The 19,296-nt window shown below is 25.3% G+C and overlaps 1 protein-coding gene across 4 annotated transcripts in view; it reads left to right on the forward strand.

Moving 5' to 3' along the window:
* Window positions 1–19,296, forward strand: part of LOC136975438 (nucleolysin TIAR-like) — a 303,606-nt gene that overhangs the window by 58,004 nt on the left and 226,306 nt on the right. Inside the window, exon 4 of one of the 4 annotated variants that reach the window (XM_067270497.1) lies at window positions 6,247–6,791. The exons of the other annotated variants lie outside the window; for them this stretch is intronic. The gene's annotated coding sequence lies outside the window, so the exon portion shown is untranslated. The remainder of the gene's footprint in view (window positions 1–6,246; window positions 6,792–19,296) is intronic. 4 annotated transcript variants of the gene reach the window in all.

A 19,296-nucleotide genomic window follows, 5' to 3' on the forward strand; every position in this document is an offset into this window, starting at 1 on the left:
GAATAAGTCTTTTTCATCTATGTTGAAAACATTATATAAACTTTAGTTTTATACAATTTCTGATAAATTTTTCAACAGTCTTCCTCTTACACTTCTGCACTTTTACTATAGATTTTATTGAAAACTATTTCATACTGCTTTTTAAATTAATCCAGCTGCCTGTTGCTTGCTTTGAATTCAGTATATCTCAAATATTGTCTGAACTGTCCAGTTTTTACTCTAAGAAGTTTTCCATCTAGAAAAATCTATTCTTGTCTCTACAATGTACAAACTAGGCATTTTTCAGGATTTCAAGAGGTATTTTTCAATATATGTATATTGACATTTACACTTTATTTTCCATTTTGTATGATTCTGTTGTTCATTGAAGCTTTCTAAAATCATTATGTTCAAATATGTAGAGAGAATGGAATATTCAATACAATGTCATTTGACATTGCATTGAGTATTCTCTCTACTTATACTAAAAAATTATGTTAAGTACTAATGGTTTATCAGCCAATTTGTGTTTAAGAATAAGATTATTTTATTCACAAAGTGTTAAAATTTTGAATTTTACATTTTGCCATCAGAAGCATAATTCTATATAATACCAAGCTTCAAGTTTGTTCATCCTCTTGAAAATATAAAAGCAAGTATACAAAATTAGACAACAAAACTAGTTTCCAGATCTTAAATTTTGCATTAGCAAAATGTGATCTCAAAACTGTTGTCTTTCATAAACTTGATGCATTTTGTGTGTCTGTTAATTAAGTTGATACAAAAATAAAATTGAAGTTATGGAAGTTTGATTATCAAGAATCTACTGTAAAACTTAATCTTTGGATAATCAGATACTTTTGGGCACAGACTGATACCTTTTTATTTATTTCCATCTATGATGTTCAGTTATATATTGACTTGGCATCAAGTCTAGTCAATCTCTTCCAACCCAATCTGTTTGTCCAGAGCAAACTTTCTCAATATTATGTAGAAATATTGTTTGATACATCATTTTATGATATTTGTGGTTATTTTGTTTAAAATTGAAAAAAATTACATAAGAACAATGCATCATTAATTGGATGCAAATAGTTGCACAAGTTACAATCATTGATATTGTATGCTATAATGTTTTAAAATTGATTAGAAAACATTTCCTTCTATCAATCTTTATCATTTTCATTTATGATACAATATTAAAATTATCATTAATTGTTAATAGCAATCATGTCACTGATTCCATTATTAAAAAAGATGTTGATGATTTTTGGCTGTAGCACTGATTACATGGGATGACACATCTGTTAACGACAAAACTACAAATACTTGGTTGAACAATATTAGCATTCTTCTATTGGGATTTAACAAAGATACATGTTTTATATATAAAAATATATTTTTTAAAATTATAATATATTGTTGGGCTGCAGTTTGAAAAAATTCTAGACCCTATAAATTCCCACCATTGTCCATTTGTTTGTCTGTCCTTCTTTAATATCGAGAACAAGAGTTAGAAAGATGAAAGTTGAGACCAGATATGGAAAGCTTAGGAGCAGGAGGTCCTGATTAACTGTGTATGAACTTCTGATGCAAATTGGAAGTCACATTATTTCGATTCAAAAATTTTTCCCTGACAGGAGTTAGGTATGTAATCAGAATGACTTGATTGCTAACAGGAAATGTTTGATATACAGGGATAACACACTACTAATTTGAAGAGAACATATATTTTAAATTAAATAAATTAAAAATAGGATTATCACAATACCAGGCTGCAATTTTTTAATTTCACAATAAAGTAATTGTGTATTTTCTCTTCTATTTTTTATTTATCAATCGAATCTTTCATTTATACAAACATTTTATTTATGTAAGAATACAACTCAAATGTTTGAAATTTTTATGTTGTAACTGTAATGCATGTAGTTATGCAAATAAAATGTACTTGGCTACTAAATTTTTATTTTGAATTAACTTATTATTCAAAGTAGTGCTACAGTTCATTTATCAATTTTATGAATATTGATAAATGAACTGTAGCACTACTTTGATTATTATAATACTGAATTTTAAAACTAAGATTGTAAAGTGTTTTTAATAGACATTTATGTAATTATGGTTTTTCAGTTATGAAAATTAGTTTCATTTATTAGGAATTGGTATTCATTTCATACATTATTGCATTTATTATGTTTTGTGAAACTTTAAAATAATTTGAAAGAGGCGACAGTAAATTTAGTTCCTTATGATTTTAAATATATATTGAGTATGCATCCACAGTGTAGGTGTGTGTTTAACTATATGTATGTATGCATGTATGTGTTGTGTGTATGTCTACAGTTGATATGAATTGCAGTTAGTTAAAATATAGTTGGAACATAAATAATATATTAAAAAAGATATATTTAATAAATATTCAATAGAATAAGATTTGAATTATGAATGCAATGTCAATTTCATATTAACTTTATTTTATTACAAAATATTTTTTGAAAATTTTGCTACCATTAATGATTTAATTTTCAATAAAATGTTTTTATGGTCTTTTGTTCACAATGGATTTGCTCACTAACAGAAATCTGATTCCAAAATTAATATTGAAAAATTATTGTTTTCAGAAAGTTTCCAAACTTAAAGCCTGGAATCCACATTACTTGAAAACAGAAACTCAGAAAGAGAACTGAAGCATAGTTTTTGTTTCTGTTATGTTTATGTTTTAACTTGACCAAAATGAATGTTATGCAGAATGCACCACCTGTTGATCAGTTCTGTAATATTTCTGCACTTTCCATTTCTACTCTGCTTTGTTTCCTATTTAAAACATTTTATAACTAAATGATTCCATTTTAGAATCTCACTGCAGTTTTTATCAAGCTTTCCGACCATTCATTCCAAATCTTGTGCCAATTGCTGTCCACAAAGTGTTTTAATGATGTATCCTTAAATTCTTTACATTTTTTTATTGCATAGACATCTATATTTTCTAACTTCTTCAATAAATCTAAATTGATTCTCATTCTCTTTGCTATACTTTCTGCCATTATGACATTGAAATTGCACATGGCTATAACATTTGACTGTGTCACAAATCTACATGTTTTTATTGGTTGCAGTATGACAGAAAAGTGGAACAAAAACAGAATAATTAAATAATTTTTAAATTTGCTTTCAGCCTTGTTTCTGTCCAACTGAACATTTGAAAATGAAAATTTTGTCAGTTTGACTGTTGATTTTATGATTACGTTGCGAATTCAGGTAATGTAGAGTCCAAGCTTAAGGCATATTCCTAATAATGTTGTTATCTAAAATGAAACTGAAAACTTCGTATACAGGGCTGGACTTAGATTTGCTGTACATCTATTATGACCCTAATTGAAAATATAGAAAGTGCCCTTCCGCTCTGTCAAATAATGCTATATGTAAAAATGTGAGGCTGTAGACTCATAAGGTCTTAAGAACACTTCAGAGTTAGAACTGGATAATATAAATACAAAACCACATATAAACCTTAAGGTCAGTCCAGCAATGAAAGTAATGAGGAGTTCAAACATTTTCAGTCAACTCTGTAGACCTTTGTCAGGAATAGCTGAGATCTAAGATGGAATGTATGAAGAACAGCTGCAAAATTTGAGACATATACTTGTCAAATAGTAAATTTTAAAAAATGTTTGGAGAACTGCTGAAAATTGAATATGTGTTGGTCAAATTGGGATTTAAAATTGAAAGCATCACCAGAAATTGTTGTTGATGATTGGATGACTGCATGTTTAAAGAGAAGGATTGCAGCAGCTTGCCATGCTGAATGCCAGTTTAATGAATGTGTATTTAATTTTCAGCAGTTCTTCAAACATTGTTTAAAATTTACTATTCAATAAGTGCACATTTACAATTCAAATTTTGCAACTGCTTTTAAAACATTCCATTATAGAATTTGCACATTCCATCTTGGATCTCAGCTATTCCTGGTGAAAGTATACAGAATTGACTGAAAACATTTGAACTTTACATTACTTTCATGCTGGACCGATCTTAAGGTTCATATGTGGTTTTGTATTTATACTATTCAGTTCTAACTTTGAATTCTTAGCACATGCTTAGAATATGCTATATAAACAAATAAATGTAATGATTAATTGTTGAATTTGATAATAGTGTTTTAAAATTAATCGTTATTAGACAGCATTTAAGTTTGATTACAACAATGAAGTAGAAAATAACCAATTATCTAATTATAACTAATTTCTAGAGGTCAGTTTTATTGTTGAAAATCATGTTCAGTTTTAATCTGAAGACTTGTAATTTCTTAAGGATAGTTTTGTTTTAGATTTATTACATATGTTCATGAACTTTATAGCAAATCATACTATTTATAATTTTGAATTGATGAAAGCAGTTCTAATGAACTAAAAACCTTTTTCAGAAAATTTGTTTATTCCAAATAATTATAGCTTCATTTTAATATCATTGGTGAAACTAGTTGAATAAAAGACATGATATTTAAAATGTGATTTATAAAAAATCTTTACATAGAAAGATTTAATTTTAAGAAATGATTTATTCATTTTATGTTTTTCATTCAGTAATTTTCAAAAATATTTTTAATTTGTATTGCTTTCACTTAATACGTTATTGAGGAAAAATTATAAAAATCCTTGGATTGTCCATTAATTAGATTGAAAATTACACATAAAAATTAATTTTAATGTAATAATAAAATTAATTGTCTTTTAACATATTGATAAATAATTATACTTTTAATTATAAAAAAATTAGTTTTTAGTTCATTCAAAAACAATCAATTTTGTGTACGACATCAGATATGTATGGTAAAACAAAACATTAAAAAATATAAAATTTCAAATTAAATGTAGAGACAGACTTGTATTATAAAAAATTTATAATTTATAGCTTCAAAAAGTTTTGTTATACTATAATTTATTACAGCAATCTATTGTGATTATTATAATAAATTACAATATAACAAAAATTCTTGAAGATATAGTTATAGATTTTTTGTTATAAAAATTAGTTTGGAAAATCCCATTCATTCATTTTTTTGTTGTTCAAATATATACTGAAATGATTCAGTCTGAGAAATCTGAGTTTGTTTTTAAAATTTAAAAATTAGTTTGTATTGCAAAAGGTAAGATTTTCAATTCTTTTTTTTTATTTGTCTTTTCCATTTTATTTCTTGCAATGTTTTTTTAAAAAATTTATAAGTTGAACCATTTAAAAAAATAAATAATTTATAGGATCTTCAAAGTGGATTGAAATTATCAATTTTTTTATAAATTGAATTTTTTAAATAATCTAATTTAAAAAAAAATGCAAATATAATTGCTAGATAGTATTTTTATTTGTAAATAATTTCTTAAAGAATAAACATTTTAGGAAAAAGAAATGAATCTCATATTTAATACTATGAAAAGCAGAATTATTTTGAATTATTTAATAAAATTCATATTTTTTTCCCTCTGTATAAAGAGAACTGTTTTATAATTTTTCCACACTAATCTGCTCCTTGAAATTTTAGATTTGTTAACTTAAAATAAATAAAAAAATCATAAATATAGAATTTGAAAATAATTTCATTTTTAACAGGAATATTTTTAAATTTCCTGGTCCAGTTTTAGTTAATTTTAAAATAACTAATGTTGAACCAGAAAATTGAAAATTTTTCTGTGCAGTGAAGTTGTTCAGTCTTATATATGAGCCTGCTTTGTGTTTATTTTTGCTATTTGTTTTATCATTCTTTTTAATAAGCAGTTTATAAACATACAAATTCGTTTTATCAGTTTTTTTCAAATAATTTGTGTTTATTTTATGATGATAAGGATATGAATAAATCATTTTATTCTTGAGATTCATCAAAGGAAATAAAAATTGCTTGTAGTACTATCTAGCAATTTTTTTTTTTTATCTTTTGTATGTTTAATGCAAAATTATTCACAAAAATTGGATCCCTGGACTTTGCTACAACACTGGATTGGAAGGTTAAACTTTTTTAAAACTTTTTTATTATTACATTATAAGATTTGGTAATCTTTTGACTTTAAATTTAATTTGTTTTTATATATGCTTTTTAACAAAATTTCCTTACATTTTATAACCATTAAATCTTCTTTGGAGATTATTTCTTTGTCTTGTAATCTATTAGAATTTTCTCCTTGACCTTAAGAGGGTGGCTTATCTCTTAAATACAGTATAAGTTATATTAATCTAGAGAATGGTGAGACTCACCTTACCAGTGATTATTTTTTATAGGTTCATCCTATGGGTTGAAACCTTTTACAAGTATGATTCAAGTGGAGAAAAAATTATGGAAGGTGATGTAACCGAAAGAGAAATGTTGGCCATCAACAAATAATGTGATATGTGAAATTCATTATCTGGGCAAAAACTTTTAATAGTACCATTTCTAAAAAACAAGGAGAAATTTACACACAATTAATAGGAATTTCCTCAAGAAATTTGAAAAATGAAATAAACTGGATAAAAATGAATTAAGCAAAAACAATAATATACAATTATCTAAGTTTATAATGGAATTATTCCCTATAAAATCTTGCGCTTTATATAAATGGAAGAATTATGTATCGTCTATAGTTGATTATTAAAAGAACCTTTGACTTGCTTAAAAAAAGAAAAAAAAATTGAATAATATAAATAAATGTGGAGGAAAAAGTTTGACAATAGTCATCATCTAATAGATATTTGTGAAGAGTGTTATATGACAGCAAATATTTCATGATATATGCAATTTATAGTAATACATAAAATAAACTGCTTTTTGATCATAATGACTTTCTGTAAGTATAAGTTCAGTTATTATGAAAAACTTTTGTAACTTTTTTTAATTAAAACTATTTTGATCAGTCTAAGAGCATATAATTTTTCTACATCTGAACATAGGCTTGCAATGATATGGCCATATCTTTTTTTCAGGAGACAAGAAGGATCTAGCATGCTAGATACAATCTTTCAGCCATACTGTAGAGCTAGTTTACATCAAAAAGTATTCTTGAGCTTTCATTTTGCATGTTTTGTAATTTGAGAATTGTTTTTTCATTTATATTTCAATAGCTTTATTATTATTATTATTTATTATATTTATTTATTTTAAATGTGGATGTGCTATATTTATCAAAATAACTTTATTTATATTTTTGCTTAAAACCAAATTCTTTCAAGATCTGAAATAATCTTTGTCTTAACAAAGTTAATTAATTTGCCTTTTGAAGTTGCCAATGTGATAAGTATTTATAAATATTTATTTTCTTTTTTATTTTTAAAATTTATGGTTATATATTCCTTTCTTTTTTAGAAAAATTTTTATTTTCAAATTGATGATGATGATAAATTATTAAAGTTAAACATGAAAAGGGGAATTAAATTCTTCATTTTGGAAGAAATAACAAATTACATCAGAAGCAGTTTTATTTGTAAAAAAATTTATTCATCCAGAATTCCCCAAACTTTCTATAAATTTTTATATTCATTTTAAAGTTTTTCACTTTAATAACTTTTTAAAAGTTTAATTATATAATTGTTATACAGTTATTAAATTAAATGTTTTTAATTATAAAATAATATAATTTTATATTTTAGGAAAATCTTAAAGGCTATAAGTATAATTTTTTCAATATTAGTTTTCAATGATCATTTTAATATTGTTGTCATAAGAATTAGTGACTTGTTTTACTGATTTTAAAACAATCTGTCAAAATTTAATAAAATTTAACATTATTATAAATGTTAAAATAACAAAATTTAATGCATTATTTTAAATTTCATTAATATATTTTTAATGTAACATAATAGGAGTTTTAATAATGTTAAAATTATTTAGAAACAGATTTTTTTTAATTTTAAATTTTATTTACAAGTTTTATGTAAAAAAGAAAAAAAATTGTATAAAATTTCTGTTAAAAGAAAACACTGTTTTACAAATTTCCTTACTTCTGATTTATTACTGAACTCAAATGTTACAAAAATTATGTACAAATTATTTTTATCAGAAACACATTGCAAAAGTTGTTAAATGAAGATAAAAAGTTTGTATAAATGTTTTTATATTAATAATTGTAAAAATAAGTTAGAAGTTAAAAAATTGCAGTTATTTAAAAACAACTAAGAAATAATCAAATGAATTTATCTATTTAAAAAAATTAAAATTTTTAAAAATGTAAAGTAGTTAAAATGAAATAATATATAATTTTAAAAGATATTGGCTGTTAATATAAATTTATATGTATTAATAAAAATGCTTTAAAAATTTATTAAATGTTATAAATGTAAGACTTATTAAAATTGTAATATTTTTATAGTATATTTATTACATTTGTAAAATCAATCTAATACAGTTTTATGTATCTTGAAGCAATAAAATAATGCCAAGTAAAGGTAATTTTCATTACTAAGGATAAACTTATATATTGAGAACAAAATTGATCTTAATAAAGGCTTGTTTGAATAATTTTGACTGATTTTTGTTATTTAAAGTAAAAAAAAAAAAAATTATCCAATTTGAGAAGAAACAATAAGAAGGAAAGAAAAATCAATTATTTCAAAAACATAGATGATATATTAATTTTTATATCAAAATACAATTTGAGGTTTTATTAAATAATAAAATATTAGAAGGTTGAAATACTGTGCATATTTGCAATAGCAGAATCTATATTTTTAATTCTTAGGAAATTTTTTTTTCAATTTCATTAGAATAACAAATTATATGCATGAAATATAATAGAAATGTACACTTAGATTGCTTCAGCAACATTGATTATTGTCTACAATAATTTTGATTAAATTATACATTTTGAAAAAATAGCTATATAAATCATAAATTTTATTATTATAAATGCTCTGTTTTTATTTCTGCCAAAATTTCTTCTGTATAAACGTCAATCTATTTAAATTAATATATAACTTTTACTGTTGTATTAAGCAATGGAGCATCAGGCTTGGCTCAAAGATTCTAAAGTGATGTGCAAAGTTTAGTCATTTTTTATAGGTAGGCAAGTTTTTATAATTTATACATATGTATATATTTCAGATATAATAGTTTATTTATTCATTAGTTCATTGTAATAAAAGATATATATGGTTTTAAAATTTACAAATATAATATTCAAGGAACATTATTTTGTTAATAATTGATAGATAAAACCCTAAAGTTTAATTTGTATTGAAATATAATATAATCAAAGAATATATATGTTGATTATTGATGATAATCAGACCTGTTCATATTATATTCAAAGACTGGAAGAAATTTCATTGTTTTAATTCATTCAGCAACAGTTTTAATAAATTTTTTAAAATATAATTTTATGTAGATAGAAAGATAGCAAATGGTCCAAAGAAATTCACTTTTTACATAATGGTAATAAAAATAATTATGTGATAAGTACAAAAATATTTACCTACATTATTTATCTATATTTTATATTCTGCTCTCTATAGAATAACAAACTATATGCCAAACTAACATTTTTGAGCAACTTTATAGCTCATCATCAGGTTTAAACTTAAATCCTGTGAAAGTTTCTTCATTGGATTTAAGTTCTCTATAGATTCATAAAAAAATATAAAAATATTTTTTTCCCTTTGTAAATTTCAAGAAAATTCATTTTTTTAGGCTGTATTTCATAATATATAATTTAATTGTTTTCAAAACTATACTCTCTATAATATATAAAGTATTTTTTGTGTTTTAAAATTCTTTAGTAGTATGAATATTTATTTACATTGAAATAATTGTGAAATTTGTGTCATCTGCACTACAAAAATGTTCAAACACATCTTTAGGATTTTGGAAAGATTCCTTAATTATTATTATTGTTGTTAATTTTTTGAACTCAGAGCATTGTCAGACATGTAGCTTTGATAGTAGTTTATTGTTATTATCATTTTTGTGAAGTATGTATCCACATTGTTTCATTCATTTTAATAGTCATTCATATCATTGTCACTTGATTTGTAAACTTTGTCAAATAATCTATAGCCTAATGTTATGATAACAGTTAAATCTCTGATTTACATTTAAACATTCAGATATAAAATATCGAAGAAATAGTTAGTTAAAATACAGAGAATAAATATATGTGTAATTCTCAGATATAATTGAAATACGTCATTAATTAGTTGTTTTAATATATTGAATAAATGACTAATATAATGTTGTACTTTTTAAAACTATAATACAGAAAATTTAATAACAGCATTGAATATTTTATTACTAAAAATGTGTGTAATAATTATTTTGCATATGTTTTAGTAACCAAAAATGTTCATTGCATTGTTTAATAATATAAAGCTTCCAAGTAATATAAGCAAAATTATTTGCTACATTATGATTTTAAAAGTTTTCTACAGATTACATAATTATGTAAGATTTGATCATTTATTTATAGCATCTTTGATTAGCATGATAATACATCTAATATTTAGTATAATATTAGATTAGATTAGTACAAATTAAACTGTATATTCTTTGTTTTGTAAATGTTTATTTTGTTGTGTAAATCAATTTTTAACTTTTTATAGTGCAAGGCATAATAGTGAAATTGTCTTATAATATAGAAATAATTACTAATTATGTTTAAATTCTATATTGTTTTTCTTTTTATTTTAGATTTTGATCAAATTTGATTTGATTACTATTAATGGAATTAAGTATAATTCAGTTTCATTGCATTTTTACTGTAGGTTTTTTTACAACTATTCTGAATTGCATAAAACAATATTAAAACAGCAGCTTTTCAATTTAGTTTTTAACATTCAAGTCAATTTATGATACTAATATTTGCATGCATTCATATAGTTTTTTTTAATGTAATGTAATTACATTAAAATTCATAAGTTAGTAAATTTCCAACAATATAAGTGCTGAATGTGTAGTTTTATTATGACTAATTTAATGTTTAATAATCTATTTAGTTCTTTAACCTAAAGATCAACATACTCTTACTTAGTATTTTTGTATTGTGCAAGTTACTCTAGATTGTGATAACACACAGTTTTATGAAAATTATTTTAAGATGTTTTTAATAAATTGTAGGTTTTATTTGTTTACAGAATTACTGTAATTAATTTTTAAATTAAGGAAAAAATTATTTTTTGTCACAAAGCTTATCATTTTTATATAGCTTATTAATTTTTGAAAGAATTTACTTAATTATTTAATTTGATTTTTAATTATTTATGTTAGCATAAGGTGATTGTCTATCCACTTGCTTTTAGATTCAATTTGTTCAATTTGTCTTTTTATCATTTTTATTATAGCTTGAAAATAACCCAATTGGTCTTAGTTTATTATTTGAAAATCCAAATATGCAGTTGAAGAAAATATGTTATTTAGAGTATTACAAAGTAAAAACATAATTTTTTGAATTATTCTTTGATAAAGATATTAATATAATCAAGCATTTGATATTATTTTTTAATTTGGATGGAAAGTTTAATGCTCTGTGCTAGAGAACACAACTGAATATTATTTTATTATAAATTGATAAATTAATGTCCTGTTTCACCAGTAGCATTAAATTAATTAGTCATACAGCCAAACCTTTTGTATATGTTTTTCAGTTATGTTTTTTGTAATTGTATGTTAAATCTTTTCTACATAGTACTTTCTCTGTTATAAAATACTGTACTTCACTTATATGGTTTTCATTTATACAATTTCACACTTATACATCATATTTTTTGGTATTGTACAGAATTTTTTTTCACTTATGCATTATTCATTTTGAAATTTAAAAATTTAAAATGATTATTAAAAAGAAAATGAAAAGGCAAATTATGTATTTGCTTCAGCTTAATCCACACTGATAGCAAATTGAAAGATGCAAAAAAGCAAATATGTAATATGACACTGTTTCTGATTAATTTTTTTCATTCCATTTAGCAAATCATTCCTCTAATCCTCTAATCCTCTAATCCAAAAGGTTGAAAATTTTTACTTTCCATGTTTTGTAGTGATCTAATTTTGCTAAATGAATGAAAATCACTTTCTGGTTTTTCATTTATTTTCACTATTTGCTGACAATGTGAGCTTTTTGCTCTTTCAAATGACTGGAGTTTTGGCATAAGGAGATAATTGATGCTATATATTGTACCAGTATGAGAAAAGTTCATCAAAAACATGAAACAAAGAAAATTTGATCAATTTTTTAAAGGTACAAGACATTGTTTTACTTTTCCTTTTGTATGTTGTTTAAATGTATTATATACATAGTTTAGGGATGGGCAACCTTTTTCTACATATGGGTCAGATTTAAACCTTTTGAACTGATGTGGCCTGCACTTAAGAGGAAAAAAAATATGGGCAATTCACAATTATTTATTCATATATGATTATAAATTAACATAAGTATAGTTAATTTGATTTCTGTTACTGACATGAACATAATATATCAAAAACATTTGGTTGAATATTAGTCATTGCTAGTTTTAAATCAGTTTTGATGTCTGTTAGCTGATTTCTTGTTTTACTTTTCACTAAATTTTTACTAAGTTGTAGAAAATGACAATAGTTTTTACTGCATACTTTTTTTAAGGTGGGAAATTTATATATTTATTAATATTTTGTGCAGTCTGTGGGTTGCAGGGGCTGCAGGTTGCCCATCCCCGATACAATTAGTACATATAGTAAATTGAAACTTTTTGTTAAGAATTACATGTACAAATATGGTTGTACAGTACTAATTTCTGCTATGCAGTATTTTTGTGATGACTACATTCATACTGAAAGCAGTTCAAAAGTAGTTTAACTTGTATGTTTTTCACTTATAAAGTATTTATCCCAGTTTCCTTGAAAATTGTATAAAAGGTTGAACTGTATTTCAAATATTTTTCATATTTGTTTATTCAAATAAGAATTGCTAATAACAAAAATTAGCAATATTTTAGAAAGATGGAGCATTACAATAAAAAAGTATGAAAAATTAAGAAAATCTATTGTATGTCAGATTAAATGTTTATATTAAAAAAGACTTAGTTATCTTTTCCTTTATTCCTTTAATATATAAATTTTATATTGTAATTTTTGATGTGAACTATTCTTTATATTTCCATTTAGCTATTAGAAAAAAATTGTATTGTGAAAGAAGAATTTTCTTAGATCTTGGTTGCTTGCTGTTCTCAACCAAGATCTAAAAATACTATGACCTGCCAAGATCCAACAAACACCAGAAAGAATTTTCTTAGACTATTTTATATATATAATTAGTTTTTGTTGACCAAGGGCTGTATTCTAGTCACTGTCTCTGGTCTCTTGTCTCTCACAAGCCAGTTGCTGATTGGCTAATCCAAATGATTAGCTAATTAGATGGTGACCAGAATACGGCCCCAGATATGAGCTCTAAAATTTTAATTCAGAACTTTATGTATCTAATTAAATAATTGAAAAAGTATATGTATACTTTATTAATAGATAATATATTAAAATTAACAGGAAACCTGAACATTCTATTCCATTATTTCATAGATGAAAGAATATACAGGGAGATTTTTATTGCCAGGGTTTCTGTATTTTGTAATTTTCCACCTAGAAACAACAAAATAAAATTGTTTACAGCATATGAAAGTATAACTCAGAAGTTTTATTACATAAAAAAAAATCAATATTGCAGAATGTTTACAACTAAATATTAATACTATAACTATCACTTGGAAATTGAATATGCCTTTTCAGAGCATATTCAATTTCCCTCTGATTGTTCTCCAGCATGTGTTGTTTAACTGTTTTACAGCAACAATTTTGAGGTTTAGTTCATTGAGGGAAGTCACGGCTTTTGTAAATTGTGTATTTCATTTTTCCCACAGGAAGAAATTAAATGGTATAATATCAAGTGAGAGCAGAGGCCATAGAATTGGTTTGCAATCCCAATCCAGCACCCAGGAAGATGCATGTCAAGAAATTCTTAGATAAACCAAGCCAAATATGATTTGGCTGATGATGATCCAAATACAGTAATAGATATCATTATAGCAACTACAGATAGGTCATGACTGTAACTGTTTTTCCTTCAAAGAAAAAGTGCCTGAAAACTTCTGAATATGCCAAATAACACTTTTTGAGTTACATTTTGATATTCTTTTAACAGTTTAATTTTATTGTTTTCAGTTGAAAAATTATAGGATATGGAAACCCTGACAATAATTTATAATTATCTATTTCTCTGCAGAAGTTGATTGTTTTTTTCATTTTGAGGATTATTTTTACATTATCTTTTTTATAGAAAATGGGGGAAAATTTTTTTTGAAGAAAGTAATTTGTCTGATGTTAGATAGATATTATATAAAGTATATTTATAGTCAAACTACTTATTTATATTTTTCAGAGGGAGAAAGTGTAAATTAAGGAAATATGTACAATGCATTTTGTTTTTACTCAAGTTGCACTATACTTCATCTTTAATCCTATGTAAAGTTTTGTAAATTAGATAAATAATAAAAGTCAAGCATGGTATTAAAATGTGAACTGCCATAAGATGTGCCAGTTGTTATATGTATTTCTAACTGAATTAGCCGTAAGACGGCCAGTTGTTGTAATATTGAATGTAGTTCCAGCAACTTAAAATTGTTGTAGCTTTTCATTAATTTGTTTTATATGCTCTGTTGGCCTCTCATGAATGTGTATAAAATGTTAACAATGGCTAGCTGTCATAATGACCTATTTCAAATTGAAAAATTTATTAGCTGTGAAAGTGTGTTTTTAATAGTAAAATGTTAAAAACAGTAAAAACAACTTAGAAAACTAATTTATTTTTTAAATTTCATTACATATTTAAAAATACACGATATTACAAAATTGAAATCAAAGTAAATTTATGCAAAAGATTATGTATTTGAAAGAATAAAGGAAAGTAGCTAATGAGTATGAAAATTATACATATGTAGGTAATATTCATGATTTTTTACAAAACAATTTGCACACATTGCAGGTTCTTCTGTGTACTGTGAGCATTATATAGTAACTTGAGGTGTTACACTTGACTTTATCTGCTTTACAACTTCCCAGCAACTGTCAATTTTTAGTATAGCAAATTACACAATGTTTTCTATTTCTTTGGTTGACATCTCTAGTTTCTTCTAGTGTATGTTTTTTTTGGGTTTTTAACTGGAGGTTTTTCATTATTTCTACTGATATTGAGTAAGCTTTCCAGTAAAATGTATGTAGTAGTAATAGATAATTTCCTTTCGGCTATCTCATTATAAATAATTTGTGCATTGATGATGGTATTACCAAAAATTATCTCCATTGCAACTTTATGATATAATTTTACAGACTTTCACACTGCATTGGAGTAACTGGAATATTGATCAGAAAAATAATGCTTATTTTTCCTGGTATTTAAACTTGAACTATTTTAGGTTTCAAAATTTCTTCTTTTTTTTCTGTTTTTTTTTCCTGAAGAAGTAATTTCTGTCATATGTTTTGTCATTTCAACATAAGGACATCTCATTTATCTTTCCACTTAACTACAACTATTCCCTTCTAATTATGCATTCCAATAATTTCATTTTTAAATAACTTTTTGTTTACCACCTACTTTTGAATAATTTCCTATTTTTTCTCAATGTCCCTATAAGATGGGTACTTCTTTCTAATAAATGTTCTGCCAGCTCTATTAATGTATAGCAGTTATATGCCGAAATAATTTTTTCATAGCTTCAACACAATCTTTGTTGATAGGGAGAGATGTGTTTGTGTTTTTTCATTTTTACCTTGATAATTTTATATTAGAAGTGTATTCAGTAGTATCACAAATTTTGAACTATTTAATATTAAATTTGTGATGTTTCTCTTGAATATACTGACAAAAAAGTAATTGTACTCTAAATGAGGCTTTTGTCTTCTCTATACACACAAATTTGGATGATATATTGTAATGCTGGTAAAGGTCTTTAAGTTTGTTCTTTGGGATATTTATTTATGTAGTCAGTCATCATGAGTTTCTTTGTTGTTTGAAAAATCCCACATGGTTAGCAATATTTCAAATCTGTTATTTGTGATATGGTTTGTGGTGCATTACTATTTCTATACATGCACTTCATACTGCAGTAATCACTTAACTTTGGATATCTAACCAACCCCATCCATAGAAGAAGTCCAAAGAATTTTCTCATTTTTTATGTATTGATATCTTTCCATTGATTTAGTCGAGTACTTCTACTGATTATTTTTTCAGCCAAAAATTGTGTAGCATAGTGTTTATCTGATCTGTTTTTATGTTCAATAATTTCTTGAGTTAAAAACAGTTCACAAAATTTTATTGGGTACTTGCAGACAGATTTGTTTTCACTCCTTCACTGAACATTTTAGGAAAGACCTATTGCTATACAGGCGAGTTTTTACTGATTTACAGGTGAGATTGCAATACATCCTTTGAAGAATAGTATTATCATGATTAGTGTCATTCACATTACAAATCATCATCAATGCCCAATATATGTTGATTGACTTAGAATTAAGTGAATTAGTCTGTCTCCTTTTCAGAAAAAATTGGGTTCTGTTTTGCATAATCACTATCAAAATTAAATTGTAACGATGGTGGACTGCACGCCGATCTCTTTCATAAGCAAGAAACGAGGAAATTCACATCCAGGCGTTAAGTGTTAACGAACACTATCAAAATTCTCATCACTTCAGTTATTGTGGTAAAACTTTTTGGAGAAATTCCACTAAAATTATCCATTTTGGGGTTGTGTTGCTACAAACTGTGTGGGAACCAGCAAGCATGTATCATTACACCAAATCGCTCAGTAAGTAAATGTGACAGTCTGATATTGTATAGCTTCCTAGTAGATACTGTTCCTTATCAAGCCGTATGATGGCTGGTAGTTGTTTATATATTTTTACTTAATTTCATTAAATTAAATGTTATATAGTAATCCCTATGTTTAAAATTTTTAATAAATATAAAATGTCCAAGTTTTTTTCTTTTGGTCTCCAGATTGGCCACCTGTACATTGACAACATATCAATGTACAGGTGGCAGTTAACATGTTAAAAAGGAAAGGCGGATAAAAACATCAGAGCAAACAAACACAAAGGCAAATTTCACTCTAATATTACCAAAACTTTAAAAATGTAGATTATTATCAGTAGTGTCATGTACATTATTAAAGATTTATTTTATTTTTGGAAATATTGTCTTAAAAATTACCAATTTATCAATAAAAAATGTGTAAATTGTGGAAAATGTAGAAAAACTGAAGTGCATTTTACAGAAAAATTTATAAATAAACCATAGTAAAAAAATCTTGAGCAGAAAAATGGGTCATAAATTCCAGGAAAATGCTAATTCCAGCACAGGTTCAATTGTAAATGAAATGTAATCAAAGAATATATACAGTATATATTTTACTACTATTATTCTTCTATTTAGTTAACATTTGAAGTTTTTAAATTTAAGTTTAATTATAAATTTATTACTCTACATTTATATATATATTTCATTATTATTGTAATAATTTTCTCCTGTTTTTAGAGATTTTTTTCCTCCCCTGCATATTATAATTAACTATGACTAAAATATTTAATGTAAAGTAGTTAGAAAATAATCTAAAACAAAATAAACATTTTGAACAATAAACGATCTATTTTTTTTAGATTACTGAAATTTAAATATTTAAAAAAATTCCAAGGGTATTTTTGAATTACAAAAACTATAGTTACTTAGTATTTCAATAAATTAAATAAAAAAAGAAAAGAAAAGATTTCAGTGATGATATGAAGGCATGCAGAAAATAAAGAATGTTTGGCTATAAAAAAGGAAAAAGATTTATTAAGTAATTAGTACAAGATCAATTACTTTTCTACATAGTTGCCATTGTGATTAAAGCACTTGTCGAAGCATGATGCTAGTTTTTCGATTCCTCTGTCATAGATTTCCACTACCAGTTTATTCAGCCAGTTAGTGGCAGTTTCTTTCACCTCTCATTTGTTTCAAAATGTTTGAAATCCTTCAAAAAAAAAAAAAAAAACTTTTTAAGCTTGGGAAAGAAATGAAAGTCACTGGAGGGTCAGGTGGGTCTGTATGGTGGGTTATCAAAAACATCACAGTTAAATTCTGAAGCACAGCTTGTGGTTGCAGGTTATCTTCTTTGATTAAACATTAAACTTGTTTTTCACACTTGCTTCATTCATAATGTGATGACTACACACTTCTCTGATTTGTTTATGAGTTTCTATAGGACAAACTTTTTTTGCATTTAGAAAACAAATAACACTTCCCATTAGACTGGATTTTTGTACACATTTTAACCCTTGATAAAACAGTAACAATAAGTCTGCTGATATGGAAATTCTAAACAATCTAAGCTAATACCTCAATGAACAAATTGACCTTCAGTCAATGACAGTAATTTACCTAGAGTACTAAGCACAAACATTCTTTATTTTCTGGACAATATTTTCCTCACAATATTAATCAGTCTGTTTTATAAATATAAATCCTATAAATGCTTATTTAAAGAAGTTACATGATAATGATTTTGAAAACATAATATATTTTAGTTTATACAATGCATTTTTTTTTCACTGAAAATTAATATTTTATGTAACTGTCCTTAGATAATTATACAAAAAAAAAACACTAAAGCTAATTAATTGTGTCATTATTAATGATGCAACAAATATTCGGTTACTATTCGGTATTCGGCCGAATACTGAATACTTAATTACTATTCAGCCGAATACCGAATACCTAAAAACAGGAGTAAGAAATAACAAAAACACAGTAAATTAATTATCTTGGTATTTAGATTTAATGTTATCAGGTTAGTGTTATTTGCTTATATTTATTTATAACTTATAACCTGCACAAAATTAAAAACAAAATAATATTAGTCACATGTATTCACAGTTTATAATTACAAAGATCAGCACACGTACACACCTATTCATTCGAGAATCGTCGCACATCTGAGGGTCTGACCCTGCCTATCCTTTTTTTTAAGTGCTCGTCTTTGCTCTTTCCTTTCTCTTTCCTCTATCGCTCTAGTCCACGTATGCCTATGCATACATCATAATGTGCGTGTACGTTACTTTTGATTCATCATTTTTCGGTTGTAGATTTCCCATTTTACAATTACGTGACTCATAGCTTGGTGATAATGGAGAAAAGAGGCATAGGACATCGGTATAAGTCACAGTTATGATTTCACAGATTTGAGACAGCTTGGTAGCCTGAACGGCCCCAGGCTTTCACCCATGCACCTAAGTGACTTTCATTACAAACATTTAGCTTTCCGAAGTCTATGAGAACAATTATTTGGCATTGACGGCCATGAATTTTG

The sequence above is a fragment of the Centruroides vittatus genome, unplaced genomic scaffold, assembly GCF_030686945.1.
Source record: "Centruroides vittatus isolate TY-2023 unplaced genomic scaffold, ASM3068694v2 contig_371, whole genome shotgun sequence".
Taxonomy (NCBI): Eukaryota; Metazoa; Arthropoda; class Arachnida; order Scorpiones; family Buthidae; genus Centruroides; species Centruroides vittatus.